This window comes from Arachis ipaensis, chromosome B3 (assembly GCF_059453495.1).
Source record: "Arachis ipaensis isolate K30076 ecotype BB chromosome B3, ASM5945349v1, whole genome shotgun sequence".
NCBI classification, from domain to species: Eukaryota; Viridiplantae; Streptophyta; class Magnoliopsida; order Fabales; family Fabaceae; genus Arachis; species Arachis ipaensis.
Genome location: NC_142438.1, coordinates 113,401,991 through 113,412,840, shown reverse-complemented (window position 1 = coordinate 113,412,840; position 10,850 = coordinate 113,401,991). Strand labels below are relative to the sequence as shown.

General features: G+C 40.3%; 1 non-coding gene across 1 annotated transcript; it reads left to right on the top strand.

Annotated features, from left to right (window-relative positions):
• The first annotated feature begins 10,089 nt into the window (after positions 1-10,089).
• Positions 10,090-10,197, top strand: LOC148572093 (small nucleolar RNA R71). The gene has a single exon (XR_015908872.1). It is a non-coding gene; the product is annotated as a small nucleolar RNA R71 (small nucleolar RNA).
• Positions 10,198-10,850: the final 653 nt, after the last annotated feature.

The following is a 10,850-nucleotide window of genomic DNA, read 5'->3' as shown; positions in this document are numbered from 1 at the left end:
CAGGCCCAAATAGCTCAATCAACATCCAATTCACCACAACCCAACCGATTTTAGTCACAAACACAAGTAATGAGGTTCAAACACAATCAATAGCAGTTATGTCAAGTATAGCAATTAGAAATTAAACAGAATTATCCACATAGGTAAACCAATTACAATATGCAGACCCAAACAATGTCACGTAGATGCATATGATGAATGTCTGCCCTATGGCTAATGAGCTCATCTGTCGGTTATACAGCCAACCCGACATGTCCTGGTAGCTAACCATTGGACAGTCCCTTTGTTCGTACATCGCCAAGCTCAATAATATCCATGGAAAAAATCTCAAGCTCATCCATGTGGAGAGACAAGCCCCAAGCTCAAATTCATATATATATATATATATATATATATATATATATATATATATATATATATATATATATATATATATATATATATGCATGCCCATGGGGGAATGGTGCACGAAATTGTGATCATCAATGGCGCCAACATCTTGGTACGCACAATTGTAATCTCAACTCTTTGTCACAACTCCGCACAACTAACCAGCAAGTGCACTGGGTCGTCCAAGTAATAAACCTTACGTGAGTAAGGGTCGATCCCACGGAGACTATCGGCTTGAAGCAAGCTATGGTCATCTTGTAAATCTCAGTCAGGCAGATTCAAATGGTTATGGAGAATTGATAATTAAAATATGAATAAAACATAAAATAAAGATAGAGATACTTATGTAATTCATTGGTGAGAATTTCAGATAAACGTATGAAGATGCTTTGTTCCTCCTAAACTTCTGCTTTCCTATTGCCTTCTTCCAATTATTCATACTCCTTTCCATGGCAAGCTTTATGTTGGGCATCACCATTGTCAATGGCTACTTCCCGTCCTCTCAGTGAAAATGTTCCAAATGCACTGTCACCGCACGGCTAATCATCTGTCGGTTCTCGATCATGCTGGAATAGGATCCATTGATCCTTTGGCGTCTGTCACACGCCCAACACTCGCGAGTTTGAAGCTCGTCACAGTCATCCCTTCCCAGATCATACTCGGAATACCACAGACAAGATTTAGACTTTCCGGACCTCAGGAATGGCCGCCAATAATTCTAGCCTATACCACGAAGGTTCTAATCTTAGATTAGAAACCTAAGAGATACACATTCAAGATTGATTGCATATAGAACGGAAGTGGTTGTCAGGCACGTGTTCATAGGTGAGAATGATGATGAGTGTCACGGATCATCACATTCATCAAGTTGAAAAATGAGTGTATATCTTAGAGAAGAAGTAGGCGTGAATTGAATAGAAAAACAGTAGTACTTCGCATTAATTCATGAAGAACAGCAGAGCTCCACACCTTAATCTATGGTGTGTAGAAACTCCACCGTTGAAAATACATAAGAACAAGGTCTAGGCATGGCCGAATGGCCAGCCCTCATAAAGGTCTAAGATAGCATAAGACTAATCAAAGATTCCAAGATGAAAATACAATAGCAAAAGATCCTATTTATAGAGAACTAGTAGCCTAGGATTTACAGAAATAGGTAAATGATGCAGAAATCCACTTCCGGGCCCACTTGGTGTGTACTTGGGCTGAGCATTGAAGTTTTCACGTGTAGAGGCTTTTCTTGGAGTTAAATGCCAGCTTTTGTGCCAGTTTGGGCGTTTAACTCCAACTTTTATGCCAGTTCTGGCGTTTTGACGCCAGAATTTCTATGCTGACTTTGAACGCCGGTTTGGGCCATCAAATCTCAGGAAAAGTATGGACTATTATATATTGCTGGAAAGCCCAGAATGTCTACGTTCCAACGCAATTGAGAGCGCACCAATTAGGCTTCAGTAGCTCCAGAAAATCCACTTCGAGTGCAGGGAGGTCAGAATCCAACAGCATCTGCAGTCCTTTTTCAGCCTCTGAATCAGATTTTTGCTCAGGTCCCTCAATTTCAGCCAGAAAATACCTGAAATCACAGAAAAATACACAAACTTATAGTAAAGTCCAGAAATATAATTTTTATTTAAAAACTAATAAAAACATAATAAAAACTAACTAAAATATACTAAAAATATACTAAAAACAATGCCAAAAAGCGTATAAATTATCCGCTCATCAGGGAACCCGGGGAGTTAAAGTGTCCGATCACATCTTACGTATAAAGGGTCAATAATTTGTCTCAATTTTGCAAGTCTCATTTACTTTTAATTCATTTTCATCATCAATTCTTATCAGTTCCTATCTCATTGAAATCTCAAATTCATCATTGTTACCATTATCATCCCTCATTATCACACCTCCCATTCCATTCATCAATAATTTAAACTCGAAACAGAATTTGTTCTTTTCTAAAAATACCAAACTTAAAACATATAATCTTTAAAACCAAATCTTTCTGAATAATCACTTCAAACGAAGCTTTTTGATTTTTATAAAAATTTCGACAGCATCTCCTCTAAAACTCTGCCACCTTTTCGGGTCCCATCCAAACATTCCTCAAACCCTTCTCCACCATTTCCAAATCTCAATCATTTTCCAAAATTCAACCAGTTCTAATATCAAATTATTTTCAAATCGAACTAATTCCAACAATAAATCTTTTTCAAAATCAAACTAACTCCAATATTAAGTCATTTATAAAATCAAACTAACTCAAATTCAAACCGTTTCTAAAGTCAATTCATTTTCATATCTTAAATCATTTCCAAAGTCGATTAATTTATATTATCAAATTAACTCCAAAACTAAGAAGAACCACTTTTCAAAATATTCAACTAAATAAATTTACAAATCAATTTCTCATCAACAACCACACTCCACTCAAGCAATTAGTAATTCAGCCTAGCAAACAACCACATCCACAAGACAAACATAATCACAGAAATATATTTTTCACATCAATATCTATTTATAACAACTCTGTAATATAAAATAAATTTTAAGAAAAACCCCTACCTCAACTCGTCGAAAACTCAAAGCTATACAGCGTGTCAAAACCCCTTCTTTTCGGCCTATAACCTCGGCAACCTCAACTCCAAACCACTTCTACATCAACCACAGTAACTCTAATTGTAACAAATAGTAACTGAAAGTCAATCTTATAGCAATTAACTCTGCAAACCTCAACAACATATATCGAAATAGAGATAATGAGCTTTCGAAGCAAAACAACTCACCGCACAAGGAAAGGAACTAAGAATGAAGCGGCGATAGCTCGGGCAGTGATTTCGGCTTCACCCGTGCAACACCTGGTGACAAGACAGTGGACCTGACGGCAGCAGAAGCTCTGCGCGGTGGCTGGCCCTCAGCAGCGATTGCGACAGCCGAGATCCCAGTTCCTCTTCGCGTTCTTATCTTCCTCAAGCTCTCTCTCCCTTTGAAGCTTGCATGTGGTGTCGCAGGTGACTTTCTTCTTCTCTCCCGCGCGACCCGCTTCTTTCTCTTTACTACATCGACGGCGACAATGGAGACGCGGCAGGATAAGGTTGAACGGTGGCGCTGTAGTTCACGAGGATGACGACAATGGTGACGCCAAAGAACCCTCAACGACGGCTCTGGTTCAATGGCGACGCTTCCCTCTCCATGATACTATCACCCTCATATGTGTCCCTCTCCTCCCAGTGACATAACAGTGGCAACGGTGGCAGTGACGCTGGTGCACAAAAATGTGATCATCAATAATGGCGCCAAAGGACTTGGAGCTCTTAAACGTGAATCACACTTTGTCACAATTCCGCACAACTAACCAGCAAGTGCACTGGGTCGTCCAAGTAATAAACCTTACGTGAGTAAGGATCGATCCCATGGAGACTGTCGGCTTGAAGCAAGCTATGGTCATCATATAAATCTCAGTCAGGCGAATTTAGATGGTGATAGAGAACTGATAATTAAAAGATAAATAAAACATAAAATAAAGATAGAGATACTTATGTAATTCTTTGGTTGGAATTTTAGATAAGCGTATGAAGATGCTTTGTTCCTCCTGAACCTCTGCTTTCCTATTGCCTTCTTCCAATCATTCGTACTCCTTTCCATGGCAAGCTTTATGTTGGGCATCACCGTTGTCAATGGCTACTTCCCGTCCTCTTAGTGAAAACGTTCCAAATGCGCTGTCACCACACGGCTAATCATCTGTCGGTTCTCGATCATGTTGGAATAGGATCCATTGATCCTTTTGCGTCTGTCACACGCCCAACAATCGCGAGTTTGAAGCTCGTCACAGTCATCCCTTCCCAGATTCTACTCAGAATACCACAGACAAGGTTTAGACGTTCCAAATCTTAAGAATGGCTGCCAATAATTCTAGCCTATACCACGAAGGTTCCAATCTTAGATTAGAAACCAAAGAGATGCACATTCAAGCTTGTTTGCATGTAGAACGGAAGTGATTGTCAGTCACGCGTTCATAGGTGAGAATGGTGATGGGGGTCACATAATCATCACATTCATCATGTTCTTGGGTGCGAATGAATATCTTGGAGAAGAAATAGACTTGAGTTGAATAGAAAAACAATAGTACTTTGTATTAATTCATGAGGAACAGCAGAGCTCCACACCTTAATCTATGGTGTGTAGAAACTCCACCGTTGAAAGTACATAAGAACAAAAGTCTAGGCATGGCCGTGAGGCCAGCCTCCCAAACGTGAAAAGGTCTATGAAAGTATAAGACTTATCAAAGATGAAAATACAATAGCAAAAGGTCCTATTTATAGAAAACTAGTAGCCTAGGGTTACAGAAATGAGTAATTAATGCAGAAATCTTCTTCCGGGCCCACTTGGTGTGTGCTTGGGCTGAGCATTGAAGCTTTCATGTGTAGAGATTTTTCTTGGAGTTAAACGCCAGCTTTTGTGCCAGTTTGGGCGTTTAACTCCAGCTTTTGTGCCAGTTCCGGCGTTAAACGCCAAAATTCTTAAGCTGACTTGGAACGCCTGTTTGGGCCATCAATTCTTGGGCAAAGTATGGACTATTATATATTGCTAGAAAGCCCAGGATGTCTACTTTCTAACGCAATTGCGAGAGTGCCAATTGGGCTTCTGTAGATCCTGAAAATCCACTTCGAGTGCAGGGAGGTCAGAATCCAACAGCATCTGCAGTCCTTTTTCAGCATCTGAATAAGATTTTTGCTCAGGTCCCTCAATTTCAGCCAGAAAATACCTAAAATCACGGAAAAATACACAAACTCATGGTAAAGTCCAGAAATATAATTTTTATTTAAAAAATAATAGAAACATAATAAAAACTAACTAAAATATACTAAAAACATATTAAAAACAATGCCAAAAAGCGTATAAATTATCCGCTTATCACAACACCAAACTTAAATTTTTGCTTGTCTCCAAGCAACTAAAAATCAAATAGGATAAAAAGAAGAGAATATACAATGAATTCCAAAAACATCTATGAAGATCAGTATTAATTAGATGAGCAGAGCTTTTAGCTTTTTGCCTCTGAACAGTTTTGGCATCTCACTTTATCCTTTGAAGTTCAGAATGATTGGCTTTTATAGGAACTCAGAATCCAGATAGTGTTATTGATTCTCCTAGTTAGGTATGTTGATTCTTGAACACAGCTACTTTATGAGTCTTGGCCGTGACCCTAAGCATTTTGTTTTCCAATATTACCACCGGATACATAAATGCCACAGACACATAACTAGGTGAACATTTTCAGATTGTGACTCAGCTTTGCTAGAGTCCCCAATTAGAGGTGTCCAGAGCTCTTAAGCACACTCTTTTTTGCTTTTGGACCACGACTTTAACCGCTCAGTCTCAAGTTTTTACTTGACACCTTCACGCCACAAGCACATGGTTAGGGACAGCTTTGGTTTAGCCGCTTAGGCCAGGATTTTATTCCTGTGGGCCCTCCTATCCACTGATGCTCAAAGCGTTGGATCCCTTTTTATCACCCTTGCCTTTTGGTTTAAAGGGGTATTGGCTTTTTCTGCTTGCTTTTCTTTTTCTTTCTTTTTATTTTCTCTTTTTTTTTGCATATATATTTTTTTCTGCAAGTTTTTCACTGCTTTTTCTTGCTTCAAGAATCAATTTTATGATTTTTCAGATTATCAAATAACATTTCCCCTTTTCCATCATTCTTTCAAGAGCCAACAATTTTAACATTCATGAATCAACAATATCAAAAATATGCACTGCTCAAGCATTCATTCAGAAAAACAATAGTATTGCTACCACATCAAAATAACTAAACTGTTTTAAAATTTGAAATTCATGCACTTCTTTTTCTTTTTCAATTAAAAACATTTTTCATTTAAGAAAGGTGATGGATTCATTTTCATTGCTTTAAGGCATAGACACTTAGACACTAGTGATCATGTAATAAAGACACAAACATAGATAAACATAAAGCACAATTTTCGAAAAACAGAAAATAAAGAATAAGAAAATTAAAGAACGGGTCCACCTTAGTGATGGCGGCTTGTTCTTCCTCTTGAAGATCTTATGGAGTGTTTGAGCTCCTCAATGTCTCTTCCTTGCCTTTGTTGTTCCTCTCTCATGGTTCTTTGGTCTTCTCTAATTTCATGGAGGAGGATGGAATGCTCTTGGTGCTCCACCCTTAGTTGTCCCATGTTGGAACTTAATTCTCTTAGGGAGGTGTTGATTTTCTCCCAATAGTTTTGTGGAGGAAAATGCATCCCTTGAGGCATCTCAGGGATTTCATGAGGAGTTTCCTCATGCTCTCCATGAGTGGGATCTCTTGTTTGCTCCATCCTTTTCTTAGTGATGGGCTTGTCCTCATCAATGAGGATGTCTTCCTCTATGATAATTCCAGCTGAATTGCAGAGGTGACAAATGAGATGAGGGAAGGCCAACCTTGCCACAGTAGAGGACTTGTCCGCTACCTTGTAGAGTTCTTGGGATATAACCTCATGAACTTCTACTTCCTCTCTAATCATGATGCTATGAATCATGATAGCCCGGTCTATAGTAACTTCAGATCGGTTGCTAGTAGGAATGATTGAGCGTTGGATGAACTCCAACCATCCCCTAACCACAGGCTTGAGATCTTGCCTTCTTAGTTGAACCGACTTCCCTCTTGAATCTCTCTTCCATTGAGCACCCTCTTCACAGATGTCCATGAGGACTTGGTCCAACCTTTGATCAAAGTTGACCCTTCTAGTGTAAGGGTGTGCATCTCCTTTTATCATGGGCAAGTTGAATGCCAACCTTACATTTTCCGGACTAAAGTCTAAGTATTTTCCCCGAACCATTGTAAGCCAATTCTTGGGGTCTGGATTCACACTTTGATCATGGTTCTTGGTGATCCATGCATTGGCATAGAACTCTTGAACCATTAAGATTCCAACTTGTTGAATGGGGTTGGTGAGAACTTCCCAACCTCTTCTTCGGATCTCATGTCGGATCTCCGGATATTCGCCCTTTTTGAGCTTAAAAGGGACCTCGGGGATCACCTTCTTCTTGGCCATAACTTCATAGAAGTGGTCTTGATGCACCCTTGAGAGGAATCTCTCCATCTCCCATGACTCAGAGGTGGAAGCTTGTGCCTTCCCTTTCCTCTTTCTAGAGGTTTCTCCAGCCTTTGGTGCCATTAATGGTTATGGAAAAACGAAAAAAGCTTTAGCTTTTACCACACCAAACTTAGAAGGTTGCTCGTCCTCGAGCAAAAGAAGAAAGAAGAGAGTAGTAGAAGAAGAAATAGAGGAGATGGAGTGGGCTTAGTGTTTCGGCCAATGGATAGAAGTAGTGTGTATGTTTTGTGAAAATGAAGGAGTGAAGATGGGTTTATATAGGAGTGGAGAGGGGGGTATGGTCCGGCCATTATGGGTAGGTTTGGGTGGGAAAGTGGTTTGAATTTGAATGGTGAGGTAGGTGGGGTTTTTGAGGGATGGATGTGAGTGGTGAAGAGAATGGTGGGATTTAATAGGTGAGGGGTTTTTGGGGAAGAGGTATTGAGGTGATTGGTGAAGAAGAGAGAGAGAGGTGGGGTAGGTGGGGATCCTGTGGGGTCCACAGATCCTGAGGTGTTAAGGATTTCTCATCCCTGCACCATGTGGCGTGCAAAACGCCCCTTGCTGCTAATCCTGGTGTTAAACGCCAGGCTGCTGCCCATTTCTGGCGTTTAACGCCAGCTTGTTGCCCATTCCTGGCGTTAAACGCCAGTCTGGTGCCCATTTCTGGCGTTAAACGCCCAGAATGGTGCCAGAATGGGCGTTTAACGCCCATTCTGCTACCCTTAACGCCAGTAAGTTTCTCCTCCAGGGTGTTCTATTTTTCATTCTATTTTTCCTTCTGTTTTTCCTTTTTCAATTATTTTTGTGACTTCACATGATCATCAACCTATAGAAAACATAAAATAAAAGAAAATAGAAATTTAACATAGATAAGTAAAAATTGGGTTGCCTTCCAACAAGCACTTCTTTAATGTCAATAGCTTGACAGTGGCTCTCATGGAGCCTCACAGATGTTCAGAGCAATGTTGGAACCTCCCAACACCAAACTTAGAGTTTGAATGTGGGGGTTCAACACCAAACTTAGAGTTTGACTGTGGGGGCTCTGTTTGACTCTGTATTGAGAGAAGCTCTTCATGCTTCCTCTCCATGGTGACAGAGGGATATCCTTGAGCTTTAAACACAAGGGAGTCTTCATTCACTTGAATGATCAATTTTCCTCTATCAACATCAATCACAACTTTTGCTGTGGCTAGGAAGGGTCTGCCAAGGATGATGGATTCATCCATACACTTCCCAGTCTCTAGGATTATGAAGTCACTAGGGATGTAGTGGCCTTCAACCTTTACCAAGACATCCTCTACAAGTCCATAAGCTTGTTTCTTTGAATTGTCTGCCATCTCCAGTGAGATTCTTACAGCTTGTACCTCAATGATCCCTAGCTTCTCCATTACAAAGAGAGGCATGAGGTTTATGCTTGACCCTAGGTCACACAGAGCCTTCTCAAAGGTCATGGTGCCTATGGTACAAAGGATTGAAAATTTCCCAGGGTCTTGTCTCTTCAGAGGTAATCTCTGCCTAGTCAAGTCATCCAGTTCTTTGATGAGTAATGGAGGTTCATCCTCCTAAGTCTCATTACCAAACAACTTGGCATTTAGCTTCATGATTGCTCCAAGATACTTAGCAACTTGCTCTTCAGTAACAACTTCATCCTCTTCAGAGGAAGAATACTCATCAGAGCTCATGAATGGCAGAAGTAAATTTAATGGAATCTCTATGGTCTCTGTGTGAGCCTCAGATTCCTATGGTTCCTCATTAGGGAACTCCTTGGAGGCCAGTGGACGTCCATTGAGGTCTTTCTCAGTGGAAATCACTGCCTCTTCCTCCTCTTCTAGTTCGGCCATGTGAGATGTGTTTATGGCCTTGCACTCTCTCTTTGGATTCTCTTCTGTATTGCTTGGGAGAGTACTAGGTGGGAGTTCAGTAATTTTCTTACTCAGCTGACCCACTTGTGCCTCCAAATTTCTAATAGAAGACCTTGTTTCAGTCATGAAACTTTGAGTGGTTTTGATTAGATCAGAGACAATGGTTGCTAAGTCAGAGTGGCTCTGCTTAGAATTCTCTGTCTGTTGCTGAGAAGATGATGGAAAAGGTTTGCTATTGCTAAACGTATTTCTTCCACCATTATTGTTGTTGAAACCTTGTTGAGGTCTCTGTTGATCCTTCCATGAGAGATTTGGAGGATTTCTCCATGAAGGATTATAGGTGTTTCCATAGGGTTCTCCCATGTAATTCAGCTCTTCCATTTCTGGGTTCTCAGGATCATAAGCTTCTTCTTCAGAGGAAGCTTCCTTAGTACTGCCTGTTGCTGCTTGCATTTCAGACAGACTCTGAGAAATTATATTGACTTGTTGGGTCAATATTTTATTCTGAGCCAATATGGCATTCAGAGTATCAATCTCAAGAACTCCTTTCTTCTGAGCTATCCCATTATTCACAGATTCCTTTCAGAAGTGTACATGAATTGGTTATTTGTAACCATTTCAATGAGTTCCTGAGCTTCTGCAGGCGTCTTCTTCAGATGAAGAGATCCTCCAGCAGAGCTATCCAATGACATCTTGGATAGTTCAGACAGACCATCATAGAAAATACCTATGATACTCCATTCTGAAAGCATGTCAGAAGGGCACCTTCTGATCAATTGCTTGTATCTTTTCCAAGCTTCATAGAGGGATTCACCTTCCTTCTGTCTGAAGGTTTGGACTTCCACTCTAAGCTTGCTCAAATTTTGAGGTGGAAAGAACTTTGCCAAGAAGGCATTAACTAGCTTTTCCCAAGAGTTCAGGCTTTTTTTAGGTTGTGAATCCAACCATGTCCTAGCTCTGTCTCTTACAGCAAAAGGGAAGAGCATAAGTTTGTAGACTTCAGGGTCAACCCCATTGGTCTTGACAGTATCACAGATTTGCAAGAATTCAACTAAAAACTGATGAGGATCTTCCAATGGAAGTCCATGAAACTTGCAATTCTGTTGCATTAGAGAAACTAATTGAGGTTTAAGCTCAAAGTTGTTTGCTCCAATGGCAGGGATTGAGATACTTCTCCCATAGAAGTTGGGAGTAGGTGCAGTAAAGTCACCAAGCACCTTCCTTGCATTGTTGGCATTGTTGTTTTTGGCTGCCATGGTTTCTTCTTCCTTGAAAAGCTCTGTTAGGCCCTCTAAAGAGAATTGTGCTTTAGCTTCTCTTAGCTTTCTCTTCAAGGTCCTTTCAGGTTCAGGATCAGCTTGAACAAGTATGCCTTTATCTTTGTTCCTGCTCATATGAAAGAGAAGAGAACAAGAAAGTAGGGAATCCTCTATGTCACAGTATAGAGATTCCTTGAGGTGTCAGAGGAAAAAAAGAATAGAAGGAGAAGGTAGATAGAAGATAATTC